Below are 14,836 nucleotides of genomic sequence, written 5' to 3'. Positions count from 1 at the left end.
AAATTGAAAGGCCATTGTTGGCTACTATTAAGTAATTAGGTAGATTTTATGACAAGAAAATAATCATTGATTTCATCAGGCCATTTTGCTTCATGGGTCTTGTATTTTCTGTTCATACTTGCTTGTTTCCCAAAGTCTCCTGATCTCTTATAGATGTAAACATCTAGCAAAAATAGAGGCTATGTGTTTCTGGTGTGTTTTATTTTCCTGCAAATTTAATTTTAACATATTTATCGATCACAAAGTTGTTCCTGCAAGTAGAATACAAAAATTATTATCTTCTGTGAAATCCAATTTATTAATGTCACAGCCTTGTCCCTGAGAAATATCATATAGCTCATTTCCTTTAGGGCTATGCTTTCACAAAGACAAATGTATGAGATAAAAATTTACTTACACATCTAGTTTGTATTAATAATTTTATTTGTAATAATAGATAAAAAATAGAGGTGTATCTATCTATTAAAGATGACTAAATATAATGATATTAATAAAGAGTTACAATCATTCTGATAATTTTAGGCCAATTGAAAAAAATTTCACCAAATCATAAGAAAAATTTATAAAATGTTTTTATAAAATTTTATAAAATTAAAATACTCTGACTACAAAATGCAAAATTTTATGTGTGCAAAATAAAAGCACAGCAAGGGTTCTAATAAAATAGTTAGTTTACTCAATATCTAGCATTAAATGTATTGATGTTTTTATAACTGAATAATAGTTTACCAGAATCAAGGATAATTATGTTCAAAATTACTTTGTATTGTTAGTAATTTGTTCCTGTATTTTTCTGTTATTTATTTCCTGGTAAAGATTTCACTTTTTTTTTTTCTTTTATTTATTTTATTTTTTTTTCTTCAGAGCAAACTAAAGTTGTTTTTTTTTGTTTGTTTTTTTAAAGTAAGAATTCATTTAAAGGACAAAATTGATTAACATAATGAGGTAAACTAATATAACATAATATAGTGACATAACATAACATATAATATAATTGATATAATAATAATACATGTAAGTCAAAGAAAATTTCTGATTAAAAACACAATTTTTTTTTTCATAATGGCTTACATATCTTTCACTGTAGTATTTTGGGTACATATTCACATTGAATCAGGGGAATACCCATCATCTAATATGTCCTCTTCTCAATCAAAAATCAAATATGCTGAAAATAGGCAGAGTCCTGTCTAGAGGCTTCCAACCTCAGTTTGAGAGAGGATGTGAAAAAATTAAAATACCACAACAATACAAAAAAAAATATCGAATTAAATAACCGATAAGCACCACAGCAATAAAGACAGGCACCACACAATAATCTCGGTTCTGAAATCAAATCATACTCAAGTGCAAAAAAGAAAGAGAAAGACAAAAAAAAATAAAATAAAATAATATTGGAGACATCAACCATAATCTCCACACCAAAATAAAGACGTCAAAAAAAATAGATCATTTATTCTCCTCTTGCTGCTTTCGTGGTATGTGGTATGTGCCGGCGTGGTATGTGGAAGACTTCTACTTTATCTTGGATGGTAAAATCAGACCTGTTTCTAAAGATCTTGGTGGCTGTGCAGATCAGGGAATGGAGTTTATGAAGTCTTTCTTTGTGGTTCTAGCAGTTATGCTTCTTCAATGTCATTTTTTTGTTTTTTATGTGTTCTAGGTGTTTCAGAATAGTGCTACCATTCTGTGTTTTTCTTTTGTCTTCTGACTTACTTCGTTTAACATAACATGATCTAGGTCCATCCACGTTGCTGCAAAGTCTGTGATTGTATCATTTCTAACTGCCATGTAATATTCCATTGTATATATGTACCACATCTTAATGATCCATTCATCTGTTGTTGGACATCGAGGTTGGTTCCAAGATTTGGCTATTATACTGAGTGCTGCAATAAATAGTGGGGTGCATATGTATTTTGGAATGAATGTCCTTCCATCTTGGGGATATATGCCTAGGAGAGCAATTGCTGGGTCAAATGGCAGCTCAATTCTAAGTTCTTTGAGCACTCTCCAGACTTTTCTCCATAGATGTTGGACCAAGGGGCATTCCCACCAGCAATGAATGAGAGTTCCTTTCATACCACATCCTCTCCAACAAAGGTTGTTCCCATTATTTTTGATGTGAGCCAACCTCACTGGTGTGAGGTGGTATCTCATTGTTGTCTTGATTTGGATCTCCCTGATGATGAGCGAAGGTGAGCATGTTTTCATGTGTTTGTTGGCCATCCTTCTCTCTTCCTCAGAGAAATGTCTATTCATTTCGTCTCCCCATTTTTTTATGGCTTCGTTTGGTTTTGAAGGGCTCAGGTTTCTGAGCGCTTTGTATGTTCTAGATATCAGCCCTTTATCTGATATATCAAGTGAAAAGATTTTTTCCCATTCTGTTAGCTGTCTTCTTGCATTAAGTAGGGTTTCTTTTGCCATGCAGAAGCTTTTTAGTTTGATATAGTCCCATTTGTTTATAGTTGATGCTAACGTTTTTGCCATTGGTGCTCCATTCTCAAAGACCCTTTTGATATAAAGGTCTTCGAGTGTTCTGCCTATTTTATTCTCGATAAACTTTATAGATTCAGGTCTGATTTCCAGATCTTTGATCCATTTTGAGTTGACTTTTGTATAAGGAGTGAGATATGGGTCGATTTTCACTTTCGTGCATATGAGTTTCCAGTTGTACCAACACCATTTGTTGAATAGGCTTTCTTTGTTCCATTTCATATTCTTGCCTCTTTTATCAAATATTAGATTTCACTTGTTAACCTGGTCACTTAAATGCATGTTACTGTGGCTGCTTTTATTTTATAAGAAGATTATTTAAATATTTCACTGAATAAAAATAATTATTTAAATAGACAGTACTTATTAACATAATATAAATTTAATTATGTCAGAGATTTAATTTTTAATATTTTATGATCTCTAAAAATCGAAACTGTGTGTCTATCTTTTGATATTATTAAAAATAATATGTGTGCTCACTTCAGCAATACATATACTAAACTTGGAACAATACAGATAAGATTAGCATCTTTGCAATGTAAGGATGACATGCATATTCATGAAGAATTCCATATTTTTTTAAAAATTAGCAAAGTGGTAGGCTACAAAATTAACACACAAAAAATAAATGACCTGCTTATACACCAATAATGATAGAAAAGAAGTAGACAATAAGAAAACAACTCCATTCACATTAGTGTCTCACAAACTCAAATATCTTAGAGTCAACTTAACTAAAACCATGAAGGACCTTATAAAGAAAACTACAAAACCTTACTTCAGGAAATAAAAGAGGACACAAAAAATGGAGACACATACCGTGCTCATGGATTGGCAGGATTAACATAATTAAAATGGCAATACTCCCCAAAGCATTGTACAGATTTAATGCAATTCCTCTAAGGATACTCATGACATTCTTCAAAGAAGTAGATCAAACACTCCTTAAATTCATTTTGAACAATAGACACTCAGGAATAACTAGAGCAACCCTTGGTAAAATAATATGGGAGACATCACTTTCCCAAAATTTAAATTATATTACAAAGCAGTAGTCATGAAAACAGCTTCTGGTCATTAAAACATTATAAATAGTCATTAAAACCGGTACTAAAATAAAGACAGAACCTCAGATCAGAGGAATAGACTTGAGTATTCGAGAATGTGTCCCAGATATATAATCAATTAATCTTTGATAAAGGGGTAAGAAATGCAAAATAGACCAAGGAAAGTCTCTTCAACAAGTGGTGTTGGAGCAACTAGTCAGCCGCTTGCAAAAGAGCAAACTCAGATCTCCATCTAACACCATGCACAAAGGTCATATCCAAATGGATTAAAGACCTGGATATCAGACCCGAAACCGCAAAGTATATTGAACAACACATAGGTAAAACACTCCATGACACTAAGACAAAAGGCATCTTCAAGGCTGAAGCAGAACTCTCCATACAAGTGGAAACAGAGATAAACAGATGGGACTATATTAAGCTACAAAGCTTCTGCACCTCAAAGAAAATAGCGCCTAGGAAACAAAAGCCACCCACATATTGGAAGAAACTATTTATCCACTATCCATCAGAAAAGGGCCTAATATCTAAGATATACAAGTTACTGACAGAATTTATAAAAATAAAAAATCAAAAAAATGGGGAGAAGAAATGGACAATTTCTCAAAGAAGAAATACAAATGGCAAAAAGGAACATGAAAAAATGGTCCATATCACTAATTAACAAGGAGATGCAAATCAAAACAACAATGAGGTACCATCTCACATCATAGAGTTTGGCACATGCCACAAAGAATGATAACACTAAGTGCTGGCGGGGATGTGGAGAGAAAGGAACTCTCGTTCAATGCTGGTTGAAATGCCGTCTAGTCCATCACTTATGGAAAACAATATGGAGATTCCTCAAAAAACTGGAAATTGAGCTCCCATACAATTCAGCTATACCACTCCTAGGGATATACCCTAGGGCCTAGGGACATAAAAATGAAATACAAAAATACCTTCCTCGATCCTATATTCATCACAGCACTATTTATAATAACCAGACACTGGAAATAACCAAGATGCCCCTCAACAGAGGAATGGCAGAAGAAACTGGTACATATACACGATGGAATGTTATGCAGCTGTCAGGAGAGATGAAGTCATGAAATTTTCCTAAACAGGGATGAACATGGAAATTATTATGCTGAGTGAAATAAGACAGAGGGAGAGAGAAACACTCAGAATAGTCTCACTTATCTATGGGTTTTAAGAAAAATAAAAGACATTATTGTAATAATGCCCAGAGATAAGGGCCAGAAGCCTGGCTTAAGACATGAAGCTCACCTCAAGGAGGGGAGACTGCAGTTAGAACACTAACAACTTCCATGACAATGTTAAAGAGTGAGAAAAGTAGAATGCCTGTCTTGAATACAGACAAGGGTTGTGTTCGGAGGGATATGGGGAGCATTATTGGTGGGAATGTTGTACTGGTGAAGGGGGGTGGTCTTTTTGTGACTAAAACCAAACTTCAGTCGTGTTTGTAATCACAGTGTTTAAATAAAAATAAAAAAGGAAAATAATATGATACCTAAAGAATGACAATAAAATATTTCTCAATTACATTTGTTATCATATTCCTTAGTTGACATAACTAATTTTTCTACATTTATCATATTTATTTCGAAGAATAGTATATTTTGCATTTTTGGGGGGGAGGTTTTTGGGACAGACCTGGCAGCACTCAGGGCTTATGCCTGGCTCTGCTCTCAGAAATCGCTCCTAGCAGGCTTAGGGGACAATATAGGATGCCGGGATTCAAACAACTGTCCTTCTGCATGCAAGGCAAATGCCCTACCTCTATACTATCTCTCTAGCCCCATATTTTGCATATTTTAATTTAAGAAAAATATAGGGATAGCTTGTGGAAGAAAGACAAATTGTACTAACATAAAATCATGTTATAAAGTTTAAGGAAACAAAAATTTACTTGAGGAGAGCCTATTGCAAAAGGCCATATGTGAGATTTGATATTCACAGAAAAAAATTTTCTAGAATTTGTTATCAGACTAAAGAAGGGCCAGAGAGATGGACTGAGGTTAGATTCCCTGGCATTCCATATGGTCCCCCAAGCCAGGACCAATTTCTTTAATTTTTATTAGTTCGAAAAAATTATTGAAGAATTTAAGAACAGAGACCATAATCCATCCACCCTGTGCTTTGATATGCTTCTAGAAGCATCTTAATTCCCCTCTCCTCTTCTTCTTTCCTAAGGGACTAGATACATATCACGTATAATTCTAAGCCTCATTTGCAGACCTGGGTTTGATACCCTGCATCTGCTATGGTCTCCTGTGCCTGCTAGGCATACTTTCTGAGCACAAAACCAGAAGTAACTCCTGACTACCACTCAGCGTGACTCAAAACCTCTCCCCCACCCAAAAAAATATAAAAAAGAAATGAATAAAATAGAAAATGAAAGAAAGAATTTCTTTAGATTAGAGATAATAAAGTGGGTAGAGCATTTGTCTTACATATGGCATATGATCTGAGACTCAGTGATCCCTGAACATAGAGCAAAGAGTAAGCCTTGAACTAGTCAGGTGTGGCCCCTCATTGAACAAAAAGCAAAATAGCACTGTTAAAAAAATTTAGTGTGAATATTTATTTTTAGCACTTGGAACACAGTGAATGCTTTAATTTTAAAGAAGCATTATAGTAAGAATTACAAGAAAGAATGGGATGAACTGTAAATGAGGCTGTCATTGCTAACTTGTATCAATAAAGAAAATGCCATAGGGCATTATTCAACTAATCAGAGATAACATGAATGTCCTCATTCTGCCAGAAAATATGTGCAAAAATGACCTCTGCTTTTTCAAAAGCAGTAGGCTACAACAACTTGGCCATTATTTATGAACAGATAAAGAGAATTGACAATATTATTGTGTCTGTCTAGATACTACATAGATTCAGTCTTTACATATATTGTATTCTGAATGAAAACATGATAACGTTATCATTTTTACTATGTATTAGTTTTCACTAATAGCTTTTTATTAGACTGCAAGAAAATAGAGTAAAGTAAACTTAAGTATTTCAAATAATATTTAAGAAATATTGAATTTTATATAATTACAAAGACTTAGAATGTCACAACCACATAAATAGCATAATTTAATACCATATTTGGAGATTATGAAAAGCATCATACAGTTAATAGTAAACCTATTGCTGCTTTACATAGTTGTTGTATATTATTAAAGAATAAAAATCAATGTAATTAATTTACATTATGTTAAATACTATTTAAATTCACAGTCTATTATAATATTACATTGCTTAAGGAGTATTTCTCAAATCTTTTTCAAAAGTGGTTTCTTCTGACCTGTGTTGTTCTTGTGCACTTGCTGTCTTAGTGGTTGACCCTTGTATCGTTCTACAGCATCTATTAATGAGCTTTTTTTTTTTCATTTTTAACACCCTTAGAAATTTCTTGGAACCTTGTGATCCCTTTCTTGAGGAACAGTGGCTTAATATTTGCTTTATTGAAAATTAACATTTATTTTTAAAAGTTCCATTATATTGTAAATGTTTCTATTTTCCCTGATTTATTCATTCTATTCTTAGTTATCAATTATTTCTTCTCATATAGCTTAAAGGTTAATGTTATTTTAGTTTACAAAGATTATGCTATGCATATTTACACACAACACACTCAGCTATAAAATAATTCCTCAGCTATAAAAATGAATCCCTGCTATATTTACAACAGTATGGACTTAAAGAATTCATGAAATATACTATAATTAATAAGCTTTTAAAATAAGTAAGTAGTTTTGTAAATATTTATCAAAATACTCTATATTAGGTTTATGAAAACGGTACTATTTTTTAACATTTAAAGATAAGAAAAATGTAAAGAAGATATTATACATTATAATTCCCCTATTAATATCTGAGATGTGGGACTGAGGCACTCAAACAATAATGAATGGAAACATACAATATGGCAGAATATGTGAATTGAGAGATTATATACATGGATCCTTTTTATTAACTTTAAATCATGGTGTAAATCAATTAAATCACAGTAAATTAATAAATCATGGTGCCTCAAAATATTTTACAACTATTACAATAAATATATTAATGGATAAAATAAAAAGAAAGTTATAGCTCACTAAATTTTCTTATATTTCTTTTTTATATAAAACAAATGAATTTTGAATTTATAGAGCCAATAAAATACTATCTTCTTTAAGATAAAAAAAAAAGAAATTATCTTGAGAGATTCTAGCACAAACAAACTCCAAGTATCCCAATTTTGTGGTCAATATCTCTGGCAGGCATGTCTGGCAAGTCTTGTCCTCTTTTCCCTGAGCCTCTGTACTTTTTTTTTCCCTTTATTTAAACAATTTGTGGCAGGCACATGAAAAAAAAAAAACCACCTTGATTACACATATGATTGTAGTTCGGTTTCAGTAATGCAAAGAACACTTCTAAAAGTCTCAGCAGTCACTCCCAGGATCAGAACTATCTGCTGCGAAGTCTGTGCAAGCAGTCATTGCCAGAGACTCATGGAACTCTCGAAAAACAGATGAATGGCTAAAGAAACTGTGGTACATATACACAATGGAATATTATGCAGCTGCCAGGAGAGATGAAGTCATGAAATTTTCCTATACATGGATGTACAGTGAATCTATTATGCTGAGTGAAATAAGTCAGAGAGAGAGAAAGACACAAAATGGTCTTACTCATTTATGGGTTTTAAGAAAAATGAAAGACATTCTTGCAATAATAATTTTCAGACACAAAAGATAGGACGGCTGGAAGTTACAGCCCACCTCATGAAGCTCACCACAAACAGGGATGATTTTAGTTAGAGAAATGAATACATTGTGAACTATCCTAACAATGAAAATGTATGAGGGAAATAGAAAGTCTGTCTAGAGTACAGGTGGGGGTAGGGTGGGGAGGAGGGAGATTTGGGACATTGGAGATGGGAATGTTGCACTGGTGATGGGTGGTGTTATTTACATTGCTGAAACCTAAACACAATCATGTATGTAATCAAGTTGTTTAAATAAAATATATATAAAAAAAAGATGAACTAGCAGGAAAATCTCACTGCCCTTCAGCTAATGGCACTGGGAGTTTTTGGAGGACCTCACAGAGCATGGCTATCAGGATATGAGCTCAGCAGTCAGCTCCAAAGTTGTGGAATGTATGGCTGCTCACATGGTCACACTACACCTCTTTAAGTTTAATAGTGACTTCCTAAATAAGAGCACACCAAAATAGATGTGAAATTTTCATAGATGCTTTATAAACTCAACAAACAACACTAACAACAAAATGCTCAACTAACAATATATAAATTAGTAGACTGTCAGACAACGTAAGTTCCCATTGGAAGATAGGACAACTTTTACAAATTTTCCTTTAATAAGCATTTTTGTTGTTAATTCCATTACCATTTAGTTGTCCCAAGCAATAGTAAGTAAATTATTCATACCTGCCAAGGGGCATGCTTCAGGGAGTTTGGTAAAATTGAATGCCAGAAATAACTATTGTGAACAACCATGTATAAACCAAAGTGTCTACAAATAAAGAAATTTAATTAAGATGTAAGATTTTTAGCAAAGTGTCTGTCCATTTCTTTCCCCCATTTTTTGATAGGATTAGATGTATTTTTCTTGTAAAGTTCTGTCAGTGCCTGTATATTTTGGATATTAGCCCTTTATCTAATGGGTATTGGGTGAATAGTTTCTCCCACCAGTGGGGGGCTCTGTATCCTGGGCACTATTTCTTTTGAGGTGAAGAAGCTTCTCAGCTTAATGAATTCCCATCTGCTTATCTCTGCTTCCACTTGTTTGGAAAGTGCAGTTTCCTCCTTGAAGATGCCTGTAGTCTCAATATCATGGAGTGTTTTACCTTCTTGTTCTATTTACCTTATGGTATCAGGTCTGATATCAAGATCTTTAATCCATTTGGATTTTACCTTTGTACATGATGTTAACTGGGGGTCTATGTTCGCTTTTTTGCAAGTGGCTAACCAGTTCTGCCAGCACCACTTGTTGAAGAGGTTTTCTCTGCTCCACTTAGGATTTATTGCTCCCTTGACAAATATTAGGTGATTGTATGTCTGGGTAACATTGCCTGAGAACTCAAGCCTATTCTACTGATCTGAGGATCTGTCTTTATTCCAATACAATGCTGTTTTGATAACTACTGCTTTGTAGTACAATTTAAAGTTGGGAAAAGTAATGCCTCCCATACTCCTTTTCCCTAGGAGTGCTTTAGCTATTCAAGGGTGTTTATTGTTCCAGAAGAACTTCATAAGTGTTTGATCCACTTCTTTGAAGAATGTCATGGGTATTGCATTAAATCTGTACAATGCTTTGGGGAGTATTGCCATTTTAATTATGTTAATCCTGCCAATCCATGAGCAAGGTATGTGTTTCCATTTCCGTATGTCCTCTCTTATTACTTGGAGCAGGGTTTTATAGTTTTTTTTGTATAGGTCCTTCACGTCTTTCATCAAGTTGACTCCAAGATAGTTTGTGTGGAACTAATGTGAATGGGATTGCCTTCTTCACGTCTATCTCTTTTCTATCATTATTGATGTATAAAAAGGCCATTGATTTTTGTGTGTTAATTTTGTAGCCTGCCACCTTGCTATACGAGTCTATTGTTTCTAGAAGCTTTTTGGTAGAGTCTTTAGGATATTCTAAGTAGAGTATCATGTCATCTGCAAACAGTGAGAGCTTGACTTCTTCCTTTCCTATCTGAATTCCCTTGATATCTTTTTCTTGCCCAATCGCTATAGCTAGCACTTCCAGTACTATGTTGAACGGGAGTTGTGAGAGCGGACAGCCTTGTCTTGTACCAGAATTTAGAGGAAAGACTTTTAGTTTTTCTCCATTGAGGTTAATATTTGCCATTGGCTTGTGGTAGATGGCTTCAACTAGATTGAGAAAGGTTCCTTTCATTCCCATGTTGCTGAGAGTTTTGATCAAGAATGGGTGTTGGACCTTATCAAATGCTTTCTCTGCCTCTACTGATATGATCATGTGATTTTTATTATTCTTGTTGTTGATTTTGTGTATGATGTTGATATATTTATGGATGTTAAACCATTCTTGCATTCCTGGGATGAAACCTACTTGGTTGTAGTGTATGATCTTCTTGATGATGCATTGGATTCTATTTGCCAGGATTTTATTGAAGATCTTTGCATCTGCATTCATCAGGGATATACAAATGGCCAAATAGCACATGAAAAAATGCTCCTCATCACTGATCATCAGGGAGATGCAAATGAAAACAATGATGAGATACCATCTCACACCACAGAGATTGGCACACATCACAAAGAATGAGAACAATCGGTGCTGGTGGGGATGTGGAGAAAAAGGAACTCTTATCCACTGCTGATGGGAATGCTGTCTCGTCCAACCTCTATGGAAAACGATATGGAGATTCCTCCAAAAACTAGAAATTGAGCACCCATACAATCAAGATATACCACTCCTAGAAATATACCCTAGGAACACATGAATACAATACAAAAATCCCTTCCTTATACCTATGTTTATTGCAGCACTAATCACAATAACCAGGCTCTGGAAACAACCAAGATGCCCTTCAACAGACGAATGGCTAAAGAAACTGTGGTACACATACACAATTGAATATTATGCAGCCATCAGGAGAGATGATGTCATGAATTTTTCCTATACATGAATGTACATGTTGAATGAAATAAGTCAGAGGGAGAGAGCCAAGCCAGGAGTGATTTCTGAGTTCAGAGCCAGGAGTAACCCCTGAAAGTCACTGGGTGTGGCCCAAACCCCCCCAAAAATCATTCATAGTGTTGATAATGATTGTTCTGCAATATTTACTTGAAGATTCAAATAAAAATATTAAATCCTAAATCTTATTAATTCCCAGGTATATTTTTATAATAATAATTTTTGCTATTTTTGTTTTAATTATATTTTAGCTGGGTCAGCTGCATTTAAGGAAAATGCCCCACCTTTGAACTATCGCTCCGGCCCCAGGGTTGTAATATTTTCATCTAGATTCTGCATTTCTAGCTTTTGAAACTTCTAACTTGAAACATTATCATGATTAATAGTTTATTAAAATGATCAATATTAGGGGCTAGAGCGGTGGTGTGGTGCATAAGGCATCTGCCTTGTGCGAAAGCCTAGACACACCCAGGTTCAATCCCCCCAGCGTTCCATATGGTTCCCCAAGCCAGGAGTGATTTCTGAGCGAACAGCCAGGAGTAACCCCTGAGTATCACCTGGTGTGGCCTAAAACAAAATAAAACAAAATTATCAATATTAGATATTGTGTTATTTGGATAATTAATGTCTAAAATAGTTGAATAATAAGTAGTAATTATTACTATCACAATATTTATGTATATTTTGAAAAAATGTTTAAATGTTTTTCAAGTACTTAAAATAAAGTTCTAAGTTTTTCCATTATTTTAATCAAATCTATTTATTTTTTAAGTAAATATCCTCTTTGTTCAAGAATCTATATTATATTTGAACCATTTTTACTTGTTGGAATTTTTGTTTTTGTTTTCATTTTTTATTTTAGACTATACTATAGGCAGTGCCTGAGATTAAACCCAGCAATTTTTTGAAATGTGTAGTGAGAAAAGGCTAGTAGAGTACTGAAGTGTTTGCTAGAGAAAAGTCTGTACTATTTAGAAAGGAATTTAAAATATTATGCTGGAAAGATTTCAGAGAGTGTAAGAACCACATTTCTGAGATGCTCCCACATTTCTAGAGCATATATAGACAATAAGAATTATTAGAAATAAAAATGTTTAGGGAGATTCTTATTTAAGTCTTATATAGGATAAGAAAGAGCACACTATTTTAAAAGAAACAAAATCAAGGTTGGAGCAGTGACGCAAGCAGTAAGGTATCTGTCTTGTGGGCTATCCTAGTTCTGACCATGGTTTGATGCCCGGGCCTCCCATATGATCCCCCAAGCCAGGAGCGATTTTGAGCACGCACATAGCCAGGAGTAACCCCTTAGTGTCACCAGTGTGCCCCCCCCAAAGAAAAAAAAGAAAAGAAACAAAATCAGTCCTCAACTCCTAAGAAGCAGAAACAGAATATTCTCCCTAGCACAGCCACATGCCAACCAGACCCCAAAGTGAAAAGATAGACCCTCAACATGAAAAGAAACCTACAGTCTGCTGCTACTGATTTGCTCTTGGTGGCCCCTCTTCCTTCACCTCCATTCACAGTGGACTTTTGCTTGCTACCAGATTTGGTTCCTGAGAAATAGCCTGCTTGAATTTTAATTTGTGAGACACTTTTTTTTTTTTTTTTTAGCAAAAATAGGAAAGTATATTAGGTAAAAATACCATATGGGACTATGGGCACCCATCTTCTCTAGACTCCACAAAACCAAATCACAGGTTGAAGCTCAGAACAAAACCAGACGAAAGAGACTGTGTGTGCAGCCTGACATCCTTACCCAGAATAGCACCAGCAATACAATATGACACCATACATTTTTGTATGGGCACAGTAAAATAAGGGGAAACCATAGACACAGAAACAAGGTCTTATCTTCTAGGGATAAGAACTCACTTTTTATAGCAGAAGAATGCCTCCCATCCTGAACATGTGTCATGTGGATACAATCAGTCCCCAGGAGATTGGACAGTGTTAGTCCAATCCAAAACCCCAGATCCCTGACATAGAAATGATACAGCTCCGGGCAACACCACCAGGAACTAAGCTCCATTAGGAGATTTATAACACTACTGTGGCACTAACTTGTGCCAGTTTTGATATGACAACGAGGAAAGGAAAACTTGACCTAAGACCAGGCTGTCCTATCACATCACCTAACACTAAATGGAAATCAGGAGAGATATCGTCCTTTGAACTGTGAAAAATAAGAGCACCAACAACAGAAAACTGACTTTGACAACTGTGACTGAACAGAGCCTGCGTAGGGACTAATAAGGAAAACCCTACCCTAGGCTGTAGCCCAGGACACATAAACAACAACAACAACAACAAGATGTCTTATTGCAGAGGTCCAACTTGGACAACAGAGACTGAGCAGAACCTTTGGATCCATCATATTCTAGGCTTAGGCTTAGTGACTGAACGAAAACAGAGAGCAAGTGTTACAGAAGACTACAACGACGATGGATAGGAACCTCTAGAACCTAGAGACTCTATTCTAGACCCTGACCTATAACCTGCGCAAATACCAAAATCCCAAGCTACAGTGACTTGATTTTCTCACACATACCGGGAGGAAACTTTCCTGGCATCACAAAAAAGCCTTTCGGGATGGGGTAATGAGTATATATGGAGCCAGGGTTGATCCCATGATGGTATGCTTCAAGGATCGAGAAACCCTGAATCTCTTAGGCCACGGGAATTCCCTTTTTTCCCCAATGCTTACTGTGCCTATGCAAAAAAAAAAAAAAAAAAAAAAAAAAAAAAGTGGGGGGAACGCCAAACCCTACCACTCCAGCACCTATACTTTTTCTTGTTTTGTTTTGATTTGTTAGTTTTTTACTTTATTTTACTTCTCTTTTTTCTTCCACTTTTCTCATTCTTTTTCACTCCTTTGGTTATTTAGAAATTTATTTTTATTTTTATTTGTCGGGTCCATTTTTTCTTTTTTCTTCCATTTTTCTTTTCTTTTTATCTCTCTCTTCTTTCTTTCTTTTTTTTTTGGTAGTTGTCACCAAATTTTTTTCTCCCCTTTTTCTTATCCTTTTTATCTCCAATGACGGTGGAATAGATGCTCAATCGATAACAAGCTGTAAAGTGGAGACCAGTTGCACTAGCATACTGGGGGATAGAGGAGGAGGGAGATATGGGATGCATACTGGGAACAGGGGCAGAGGGAGGACAGCACTTGTGGTGGGAATGCCCCTCATTCATTGTCACTATGTACCATAAATGATGCAGTTAAATATTTGTAATTCACTTTGGTCACAATAAAAATAAAAAAACATTATAATAATAATATTATATAAAATATAATAAAATGAAAGATACTGTTATACCCTATATCTTAAAATTGCCAACCTAATAATTGGCCTATAATTTTGCTTTGATATGTATGGCAATGGGTTTATATTTACAGGTACATGCATATACAGAAATTAAGTTACTTTTTGTTTATCATTTTGTTTATCATTCATTGTTTATCATAAGTATCTTTACTTATGTAATAATAACACTTTTAAATGTCCAACAAATATTCATAGAATGTTAATGACTGCATATGAGCCTTTTAGTTTTCCAAAACTGCCTTTGAGGAATGTCTTTGTAATA

At 34.6% G+C, this 14,836-nt stretch overlaps 1 non-coding gene across 1 annotated transcript; it reads left to right on the top strand.

Moving 5' to 3' along the window:
* Positions 1-2,971: 2,971 nt before the first annotated feature.
* Positions 2,972-3,078, top strand: LOC126033180 (U6 spliceosomal RNA). The gene has a single exon (XR_007504322.1). It is a non-coding gene; the product is annotated as a U6 spliceosomal RNA (small nuclear RNA).
* The last annotated feature ends 11,758 nt before the right edge of the window (positions 3,079-14,836 follow it).

Source organism: Suncus etruscus, chromosome 16, assembly GCF_024139225.1.
Source record: "Suncus etruscus isolate mSunEtr1 chromosome 16, mSunEtr1.pri.cur, whole genome shotgun sequence".
NCBI classification, from domain to species: Eukaryota; Metazoa; Chordata; class Mammalia; order Eulipotyphla; family Soricidae; genus Suncus; species Suncus etruscus.
This window is presented reverse-complemented; position numbering and strand designations above follow the sequence as displayed.